The sequence below is a fragment of the Lithobates pipiens genome, unplaced genomic scaffold (genome assembly GCF_037356315.1).
Source record: "Lithobates pipiens isolate NorthernLeopardFrog02 unplaced genomic scaffold, aLitPip1_a1.2 Scaffold_18, whole genome shotgun sequence".
Lineage (NCBI taxonomy): Eukaryota > Metazoa > Chordata > Amphibia > Anura > Ranidae > Lithobates > Lithobates pipiens.
This window is the reverse complement of record NW_027507758.1, coordinates 590367147-590378118: the sequence shown is the minus strand read 5'-3', so window position 1 is coordinate 590378118 and position 10972 is coordinate 590367147.

Sequence of the window (10972 nt, the reverse complement as noted above, 5' to 3'; positions counted from 1 at the left end):
TGTACGTCAGTCCCTATACCGCTGAAGGACTGCTGCAGTATAGGTGAGCGGTCAGCAGTGGTGCACGTCAACCCTATCTATTGTGGACCGATAGCGGTCCTTACAGAACAGCAGACTGTACCGCACTCAAGCCTATGTACCGTAGCACCCTATACCAAGTTACCAGTCCTTATAAGAACTTTTGTGGACCAAGCAGGTTGTGTATTAGTGTTTAGCAGACTGTATGTCAGTCCCTATACCGCTGAAGGACTGCTGCAGTATAGGGCAGCGGTCAGCAGTGGTGCACGTCAACCCTATCTATTGTGGACCGATAGCGGTCCTTACAGAACAGCAGACTGTACCGCACTCAAGCCTATGTACCGTAGCACCCTATACCAAGTTACCAGTCCTTATAAGAACTTTTGTGGACCAAGCAGGTTGTGTATTAGTGTTTAGCAGACTGTACGTCAGTCCCTATACCGCTGAAGGACTGCTGCAGTATAGGGCAGCGGTCAGCAGTGGTGCACGTCAACCCTATCTATTGTGGACCGATAGCGGTCCTTACAGAACAGCAGACTGTACCGCACTCAAGCCTATGTACCGTAGCACCCTATACCAAGTTACCAGTCCTTATAAGAACTTTTGTGGAACAAGCAGGTTGTGTGTTAGTGATTAGCAGACTGTACGTCAGTCCCTATACCGCTGAAGGACTGCTGCAGTATAGGGCAGCGGTCAGCAGTGGTGCACGTCAACCCTATCTATTGTGGACCGATAGCGGTCCTTACAGAACAGCAGACTGTACCGCACTCAAGCCTATGTACCGTAGCACCCTATACCAAGTTACCAGTCCTTATAAGAACTTTTGTGGACCAAGCAGGTTGTGTATTAGTGTTTAGCAGACTGTATGTCAGTCCCTATACCGCTGAAGGACTGCTGCAGTATAGGGCAGCGGTCAGCAGTGGTGCACGTCAACCCTATCTATTGTGGACCGATAGCGGTCCTTACAGAACAGCAGACTGTACCGCACTCAAGCCTATGTACCGTAGCACCCTATACCAAGTTACCAGTCCTTATAAGAACTTTTGTGGACCAAGCAGGTTGTGTATTAGTGTTTAGCAGACTGTATGTCAGTCCCTATACCGCTGAAGGACTGCTGCAGTATAGGGCAGCGGTCAGCAGTGGTGCACGTCAACCCTATCTATTGTGGACCGATAGCGGTCCTTACAGAACAGCAGACTGTACCGCACTCAAGCCTATGTACCGTAGCACCCTATACCAAGTTACCAGTCCTTATAAGAACTTTTGTGGACCAAGCAGGTTGTGTATTAGTGATTAGCAGACTGTACGTCAGTCCCTATACCGCTGAAGGACTGCTGCAGTATAGGTGAGCGGTCAGCAGTGGTGCACGTCAACCCTATCTATTGTGGACCGATAGCGGTCCTTACAGAACAGCAGACTGTACCGCACTCAAGCCTATGTACCGTAGCACCCTATACCAAGTTACCAGTCCTTATAAGAACTTTTGTGGACCAAGCAGGTTGTGTATTAGTGTTTAGCAGACTGTATGTCAGTCCCTATACCGCTGAAGGACTGCTGCAGTATAGGGCAGCGGTCAGCAGTGGTGCACGTCAACCCTATCTATTGTGGACCGATAGCGGTCCTTACAGAACAGCAGACTGTACCGCACTCAAGCCTATGTACCGTAGCACCCTATACCAAGTTACCAGTCCTTATAAGAACTTTTGTGGACCAAGCAGGTTGTGTATTAGTGTTTAGCAGACTGTACGTCAGTCCCTATACCGCTGAAGGACTGCTGCAGTATAGGGCAGCGGTCAGCAGTGGTGCACGTCAACCCTATCTATTGTGGACCGATAGCGGTCCTTACAGAACAGCAGACTGTACCGCACTCAAGCCTATGTACCGTAGCACCCTATACCAAGTTACCAGTCCTTATAAGAACTTTTGTGGAACAAGCAGGTTGTGTGTTAGTGATTAGCAGACTGTACGTCAGTCCCTATACCGCTGAAGGACTGCTGCAGTATAGGGCAGCGGTCAGCAGTGGTGCACGTCAACCCTATCTATTGTGGACCGATAGCGGTCCTTACAGAACAGCAGACTGTACCGCACTCAAGCCTATGTACCGTAGCACCCTATACCAAGTTACCAGTCCTTATAAGAACTTTTGTGGACCAAGCAGGTTGTGTATTAGTGTTTAGCAGACTGTACGTCAGTCCCTATACCGCTGAAGGACTGCTGCAGTATAGGGCAGCGGTCAGCAGTGGTGCACGTCAACCCTATCTATTGTGGACCGATAGCGGTCCTTACAGAACAGCAGACTGTACCGCACTCAAGCCTATGTACCGTAGCACCCTATACCAAGTTACCAGTCCTTATAAGAACTTTTGTGGAACAAGTGAGTTGTGAATGTTTAGCAGACTGCAGCAGAAGGGCAGCAGTCAAGTATAATATCCTTTCTATATTTGGAAGAAAGAATATTATACATGTACAAGCCTATTACTGTACCACTGATACCAGTCCTGAAAAGAACCTTTGTGGAACTAATAATAACAGCAAGTCTTTAAAATTACCCTCACTGCCTGACAACACTGCTTCCTTCCTGTCCCTATACAAATTGGCAAAAAAAGAGAACGATTAGTGGTTACTGGAACAGCTCTTTTGTGGACCTTGATAGTAACAGCTAATGATGATGATGATGATGATGATGATAAAAGACTAATCTGGCTGTCCCTGTAGCATACACCGTCCTTTCCCTTTCTCTAAACTAACAAAAGACACTCAGGCTGCTGCAAGAATCAGCAGCACAGCAAACCTATCAACACCTAACACCTATACCAGTCCTGAAAAGAACTTTTGTGTACCAAATAGCTAGTGGTTTATCTCTCCCTACTCCACACAGGAACCTGTCCCTATCGTAACAGAAGAAAGAATGTAAAATGGCCACCGGATCGGGTGTATTTATAGGTTAGGGGGAATGTACAAGTGTCCATGTGCTGTCATGTCTCAATTGGCTGTCCTGTATCACATGATAAACGTGTCACCAAAGGTTAAAGTTCTTGTATACATTAAACACGTAAGTCCGCCGCGGCGAACGACGGAAAAAGGCGTTCGAACGTGCGGACCGCGAATGTCGGAAATTCGCCGCGAAACGACCGCCGGGCGAACCGTTCGGCCATCACTATTACTCACATATAAAATATATAATTCTTAATAAAGAATTCAGACTCACTTTGCAAATGAAAGCTGCCTGTTGTGTGTGACATTGGGGTCTCCAAAATTCTGATGGGGTCACTGTGGTTTACTAAGGAAGGGTGGCCGGCTGTCCAGTAATCCATATTTACAGTTACTGAAAAAAAAAAAAGAATAAATAAAAATATCCCATACTTTGTACACACTATAACTTTTGGCAAACCAATTAATATACGCTTATTGTTTTTTTTTACCAAAAATATGTAGCAGAATACATATTGGCCTAAACTGATAAAGAAATTAAATTATTTTTTTCAATTAACTGTTTTTTATTGATCATAAAAGTAAGTGAATGAACAAAAAGGTAATATTGCAATACATAGGCACCAACATAACAGTGGTTGGGCCAACGTGCAGTTGTTAACAGGAAGCAAAAAAAACAGCAATAAGAAGTTATCACCAGTTCTACATATGAGTTATTATGCAGACTGCATGGTTCGCTGTATATCACTGCAGAATACAAAGAAGGGAAAAAGAAAGAAGAATAGCAGAAATAAAAGAGGTAGGAGAGGATGGGAAGGGGGGGGGGGGGGGGGGGTTGGTGGGGCTCAGCCATTAGCTCAGGGCGGATCTTCACATCTGTGCCATCAATGGCATGTAATATATCTGGTGTCAGGTACCAAAAACAGAGAACCTTATAAGTGTTCTCCTTATAGAGCATGCATAAAGAGCTTTTTGCTGCCTGCAACCAGATTGTTTGCCATGTTGCATCTGGGATCTCTTCTCCCTGATCCTTCTCCCAGCGAAGCATGTACATATGTTTACCTTGGCTGGGGAAGGAGTAAGAGTTTAACAGCTGGTATATGTCTGAAATAAGACCTCGGCATGCAGATCCCTCCAGGATTAGACTCTCAAATGGCATTGGTGCTGAGAATTAAAGGTCCGGGGCAAAGAACTGGGCATAGTGCCTTATTTGCAGGTAGCCGTAAAAAACACCTGGCGGGGCAAGTCAAATTTTGGAGCTCAGCGAAGGAGTGCAGCTTGCGTGAGCAGGGATGCACTAGGTGGCCAAAGTGGAATAAATTCCACGTTGCCCAGTGTGAAGACATCTGGTGCATAAGACCTGCAGGCATTCTGGGGTTGTAAAGAAAGGAGGTTAGGGGAGACTTTTCAGAGCCCAGCTTATGTACCCGGGCCAGTCTACGCCAAAGCGTCTTAAGATGGAGCATAGGACCTAGAAGCTGGGCTGGCTCCACCTCTATGCCTGCATTCCAGAGCAGGCTGTTTGGGTGTATGGGTGCAAGCCATAGCTTTTCAATTTCCGTCCATTTTTTGTAAGATGATTGGGGAAACCAGGAGGTCAAGGCACGCAGTTGGGCAGCCTGGTAATATTTAATCAGATCTGGAAATGCTAGTCCCCCGTCAGTGCGGGACGCTGTTAGCACCGAGCGGGGGACTCTGTGTCTCTTATAGTTCAACACAAATCATATTAAGTCCGCTTGGAGTTTTCACAGGTCTGCGTAGGGGACTAAAATGGGTAACTTTTGAAAAAGGTACAGAAGTTTGGGAAGGATAGTCATCTTAACAGATGCCACTATTCCCAGGAGGGAGATATGGTGAGTTTTCTTGCAGAAGAGCTACAAGAAGGCGCGGTGGCCCGGCAGAAGAACCGAAGGCGGCGACAGAAGAACGGAAGGCAGCGGCGACAGAAGACCGGGCCACCGCCTGCAAAAGAGCTACAAGAAGGCGCGGTGGCCCGGCAGAAGAACCGAAGAGGGGGACAAGACCCCCGAAGTCGGGAGAAGAGGCGCGGTGGCCCGGCAGAAGAACCGAAGGCGGCGACAGAAGAACGGAAGGCAGCGGCGACAGAAGACCGGGCCACCGCCTGCAAAAGAGCTACAAGAAGGCGCGGTGACCCGGCAGAATAACCGAAGAGGGGGACAAGACCCCCGAAGTCGGGAGAAGAGGCCGGCGGCGGGGAGGAAGAAAGCCGGACTCCTCCGCTAGCAAAAGAGCTACACACACATAGCGGAGGAGTCCGGCGAGAAGACCCCCGAAGACGGAAGACCCCCGGAGCTGTGCAATAAAATATTTTTTCCCCTGTGTTGTGTTTTTTTTTGTACTTTATTTCACAGGTGAATGGGTAGGGGTACATTGTACCCCATACTCATTCACATAGGGTGGGGGGCCGGTATCCGGGGGCCCCCTTCTTAAAGGGGGCTCCCGGATTCCGATAAGCCCCCCGCCCGCAGACCCCGACAACCAACGGCCAGGGTTGTCGGGAAGAGGCCCTTGTCCTCATCAACATGGGGACAAGGTGCTTTGGGGTGGGGGGGCTGCGCGGCCCCCCCTTCCCCAAGGCACCCCCCATGTTGAGGGCACGCGGCCTGGTACGGCTCAGGAGGGTACGGCTTTCCTGGCCGGCCGGGTAGCGTGCTCGGACAAGGGTCTGGTGTGGACTTTGGGGGAACCCCCACGCCGATTTTTTTCGGCGTTGGGGTTCCCCTTTAAGCCCATTCCAGGCGGCGGAGCCCGCGACGTCTCCTTCGCGGGCCCCGCCTACCTGTACACGCGCTCGAAATGGGCGGATTTGCCTCCTCCTTACGTGGGCGAGTCCATTCATTTCAAAAGTTGAGCGAACTGTTTGGCAAACAGTTCGCTGAAACAGTCCGCTCGTGTGTGGGCAAGTCCGCTCATGCAAATTTTGAGCGGACTGTTTGCCGAAACTGTTTGCCGAACAAGGTTGGGCGAACAGTCCGCGCGTGTGTACGCGGCCTAAGTGTTATACCTCTGCACTTGGGATATTAATAGCGAGAGCCTCCGACTTAGTTGCATTTATTTTATAGCCAGAGAGGGATTTATAAAGATCAAGTTCAGCGTGTAGACTGGGGAGTGAAGTTCTGGGTTGGGTTAAGGTGAGTATGATGTTGTCTGCAAAGAGAGAGATTCTAAACTCCCGGTCTCGTACCAGGACTCCCCGAATGTCTGTTTATCTACGAATGGACGCCGCCAGGGGCTCAACACAGTGAAAAAAGTAGCTGTGGAAGAGGGCCTCCCTGGCGGGTCCCATTCGTTATTGGAAAGGCAGGGGACATGGCAAAAAGGTACTTAACCTGGGAAGTAGGGTTAATGTATAGGTGTTGATAGTCTCGTAGAAAGGGTCCCTGAAATCCCATATATTGTATATATAATATATAATGTTATTAATAATAATAATATATATAATGTTGCAAACAAGAAAGGCCAACTGAGACAATCGAAGGCCTTTTCGGCATCTAACCCGAGAGCCAGGGTCTCCAGACCCTCTCTGTTTGCCACATCTATTAGGTCAATTATGCGCCTCGTGTTATCACACGCCTGCCGAAGGGGGATGAAGCCCATCTTATCCTTATGTATCAGGGAGGGCAGTATCACGTTCGGATGCATCGAAAGGAGTTTAGTAAAAAATTTCAGATCGCCATTTAGGAGCGCGATTGGCCTGTAGATGGCGCAAAGTTAGGGGTCCTTTTCGGGCTTGGGGATCAGTGTGAGGAATGACCTTTGCATGTCTGGGGGATGGGGGTTCGCTGGAGGAAGGCATTAAACAACTTACACATATGTGGTAAGAGGATAGAGAGGAATGATTTATAGTATTCATAAGGGAGACCGTCTGGCCCTGGGGACTTATGTGTGGGTAAGGTCTGAATGGTGACTGTCAGTTCCTCCTCTGTAATGGGTGTATTAAGGAATAGAAGATCTGAGGCTTGGATTTTATGGATACCGCTGCGTTCCAGATAGAAGCACAAGCGATCGCTCAGGTCAGGGGGGAGGGGGTCATGCGGGATCTCAGGGTCACTGTACAGGGTCGTATAGAACTCGGCAAAAGTATTAGCTCCCCTGTGCAAATCACCATAGGTGTACGTTGGCCACATTAAGAGCAATAGCAGGTGTGCACATTGCCAGAGCCAATGCACATGGCCAGTGGCCTCGATGTCTGCCAGCCACCCACAATCGCTCCTCCTCCTTAGCACTGATCACTGTATAAATGTCACTGGTCCCAAAAAAGTGTCAAAAGTATCTGATCTGTCTGCCGCAATGTCACAGTTGAACTAAAACTTGTTGATCACTGCCATTACTAGTAAAAAAAATAATAATAATAAAAATGGCATAAATATATCCCCTAATTTGTAGACACTATAACTTTTGCGCAAACCAATCAATGCACGTTTATTGCAAAAAAATTTTATATACCAAAAATATGTAGAAGAATACATATCGGCCTAAACTGATGAAGAAATTTGTTTTCTTTTTTCTTTTTTTGGGGGATATTTATTATAGCAAAAAGTAAAAAATACTGTTTTTATTTCAAAATTGTTGGTCTTTGTTTATAGCACAAAAAATACAAAAAATAAAAACCGCAGAGGTGATCAAATACCACCAAAAGAAAGCTCTATTTGTGGGGAAAAAATGACATCAATTTTGTTTGTATACAACGTCGCATGAACGCGCAATTGTCAGTTAAATTGATGCAGTGCCATATCGCAAAAAAATGGCTTGGTCATTAAGGGGGCTGTAGTGGTTAAAAAAAAAGGTCAAATTATTCATTTTATTTTCTTTCCTGTTTATTTTCATTTACAATACAGTAATATCTTACATAATCTCACCTTAATACATTCACACACAGACATGACACATAGGGAAAGACAGTCAAATAACCTTTGTAACTTTCTGAAACTTGACTCTTTACTCTTCTTTATATTGCTTCCATTATTCTTGCTTATGTCGTGTACACACGACCGACTTTTTGACAGGAAAGGTCCGTCGGACAATTCGATCGTGTGTGGGCTCCATTGGACCTTTGCTTGCCAAAAATCCGGCGGACTTTATAAATAGAACATGTTTTTTTGTTTAATTTATATTTATTGAAAGAAAAAAAGCAGATAACAGAGAAACAATAATAGAAAGCCTGGCACATACAATATTTAGTGCAAAATAAGGCAGGGATTGCAGAAGTTATAGTACACGGCCAAAGACATAGAAGATCTAACAGCTCACAAGTAAATAACCGTATATGTTCTAAGCTTACCAGCTTAACACGAAGAGCAGCCACCCTCCCACGAATGGGACTGCGACTGCTAGGTTGCAAGGTCCCCAGATGCATCAGTCAGACAACGTTGTACCAAGCAAATAAAAAGAAAGCAGGGGAAGAAAAGAGTGGATAGAGCAGAGTAAGAGAAGAAGATCAGGAACCAGGAAGAATAGAGGAGGGAAGGGAGTTGAAGGAAAGGGTCTGCCTCGGTCCTATCCCCGCCAGCGAGATGGGACCTATGAAGGTACACTCACTTAGCCAACCTGTGATATAATGTCCATGTACTCCTTTGTACATTTGAAGGCTAACCAGCAGGACCAAATCTTTTTCCCCAGGTCCGATTTATGCTGTAAAGAGTAGGTAAGATCCTCTAAATAGTACAAGCGATCTACCTCCATCAACCACTGCTGTAAAGAGGGGGCCATGGGCTGCTTCCAACTACGGGGAATGAGAGCCTTTGCCGCATTAAACAAATGAGGAGTCAAAGATTTTCTGTATGATCCTGCCGGAGAGCCTGCGCCATGAAAAAGTACGACCCACGGGTCATTGGGTAACTCATATCCTAAAATAACATTCATCCAATATAAAATAGCTAGCCAGTATGGCCGTATAAGTGGACAGAACCACCATATATGAGTATGAGTGGCACGTTCCCCACAGCCTCTCCAACAGAGAGCCGATGCCTGAGGGAACAACTTATGTAGAACGGCTGGGGTGTAATGCCAGCGCGTCAATAATTTATAGTTCACTTCTGCCGCTTGGGATGCCGTGGATGTTAGATGAGCCATCGATAGTATAGTAGATTTTTGTGCCTCTGAAACCTCACTGCGCAGGTCTTTCTCCCAATTGGACAAAAAGGAGGGAAAGCTCTTAATCAACAGAAGCTGCAAAGCGTGATAAAAAAAGGATAAAGGTCTCTCCACTGGCTGGGCCTCCACGAAAGCCGATTCAACCGGCGTCAACTCAGCCAGTGAGCGCAATGGCTTCGGCAGGGAATGAACAAAGGCAGCCAGTTGACGGTAGGTCCAGTGATCCATGGGTGTTGCCCGTGCGGGACAAATTAATTGAGATAACGGCACAATGCCATCCTGGTTGGCGACGTGGTGCAGCAGAGGTGTATCCCCCAGGTTCCAGGAGTAAATTCTGGGGTCAATGTTGCCAGTCAGGAAGTAATTGTGACCTGTCAGGGGCATAATGGGAGAGTGATATGACCATTTATGCTGTTTACAAATCGAGTCCCAGATCCGTAAAGTAGAGTAGGTGAGCGGCGAGGAGCTGGACGCTAACGACCTATATTTCCTGGGAATCCATACTTGAGTGTAAAGATCCGTATCACTGAGTGCCAATTCAAGAGCAACCCAAAGCTTAGAGTGTTTGTGATATTTCCAGTCTGATATCCTGTTTAGAACAACGGCTAAAAAATACAATTTCACATTAGGTAAAGCCAGGCCCCCCAACCGTTTAGGTCTGGATAGAAGGGCTCGGGACAGTCTCGGACGCTTTCTGTTCCAAACATATCTGCATATCAGTGAATCTATGAGCGTAAAAAAACTAGCTGGAATACCCACCGGGATCATCTGAAATAAGAACAGAATTCGAGGTAAGATATTCATTTTAATCACACTGATTTTCCCTAACCACGAGTGTGCGACTTGGGACCATTTCTGTAAATCCACTCGAATAGCGTTAAGGAGGGGTATATAATTAACGCGGAATAACGTCTGTGGTTTTGATGTGAGGTATATGCCTAAATACTTAATTTTATGTGGTTGCCAGCTAAAAGGGAAGGATTCTCTAAGATGAGCTACAGTTTCCCTGGGGATAGAGACATTAAGGATCTCCGATTTGGACATGTTAATTTTAAAATTAGAGATACGACCGAATTGTGAGAAGGCAGACATCAGATTGGGGAGTGAAATCAGGGGTTGTTGTACATAGAACAAAATATCATCCGCGTAAGCAGCGTATTTATGTTCTCGATCACCAACTGTGATCCCATGGATATTTGGATTGTGTCTAATTGTAGAGAGGAAGGGCTCCAGAGAGAGGGCAAATAAAATCGGCGAAAGGGGGCAACCCTGGCGTGTACCATTATGGAGTGTAAAGGAGTCGCTTAGGGTGCCATTAACACGAATTTGAGCTGTCGGGGAATGGTATAGAGCTGAAATGTGGGACATAAAAATCTGGCTGATTCCCAAGTGTGACAGGGTCGCCATGAGATACTCCCAATCCACCCTGTGAAACGCCTTTTCCGCATCTGTAGAAAGTAACAGGGTGGGTTGGGTGGACACCCTAGCGCAAGCCATCAGGGACAGAGTGCAGAGAGCATTGTCGCGTGCCTCCCTACCCGGGATAAACCCTGTCTGGTCACTGGAAACCCAGCGAGGAAGTAGGGGAAGTAGCCTGTTCACTATAACCTTGGCATACAGTTTAGCGTCTAAATTCAAGAGAGATATAGGTCGGTAACTCCCGCATAAACTAGGATCCTTCCCCGGTTTAGGGAGCACCGAGATGTGAGCATGTAACGTCTCCGGGCGGAATGTTCCGCCCTGTGAGATTGTATTAGCATAAGAAGCGAGGCGCGGCAACAAGGTCTCCGCGAAGGACTTATAGTAAAGTGCCGTCAGACCATCTGGTCCCGGGGCCTTGCCGCCAGCCATAGCCTTCAGAGCTACTTTGAACTCCTGGACGGAAAATTCTCCGTCCAATGAGGCAAGG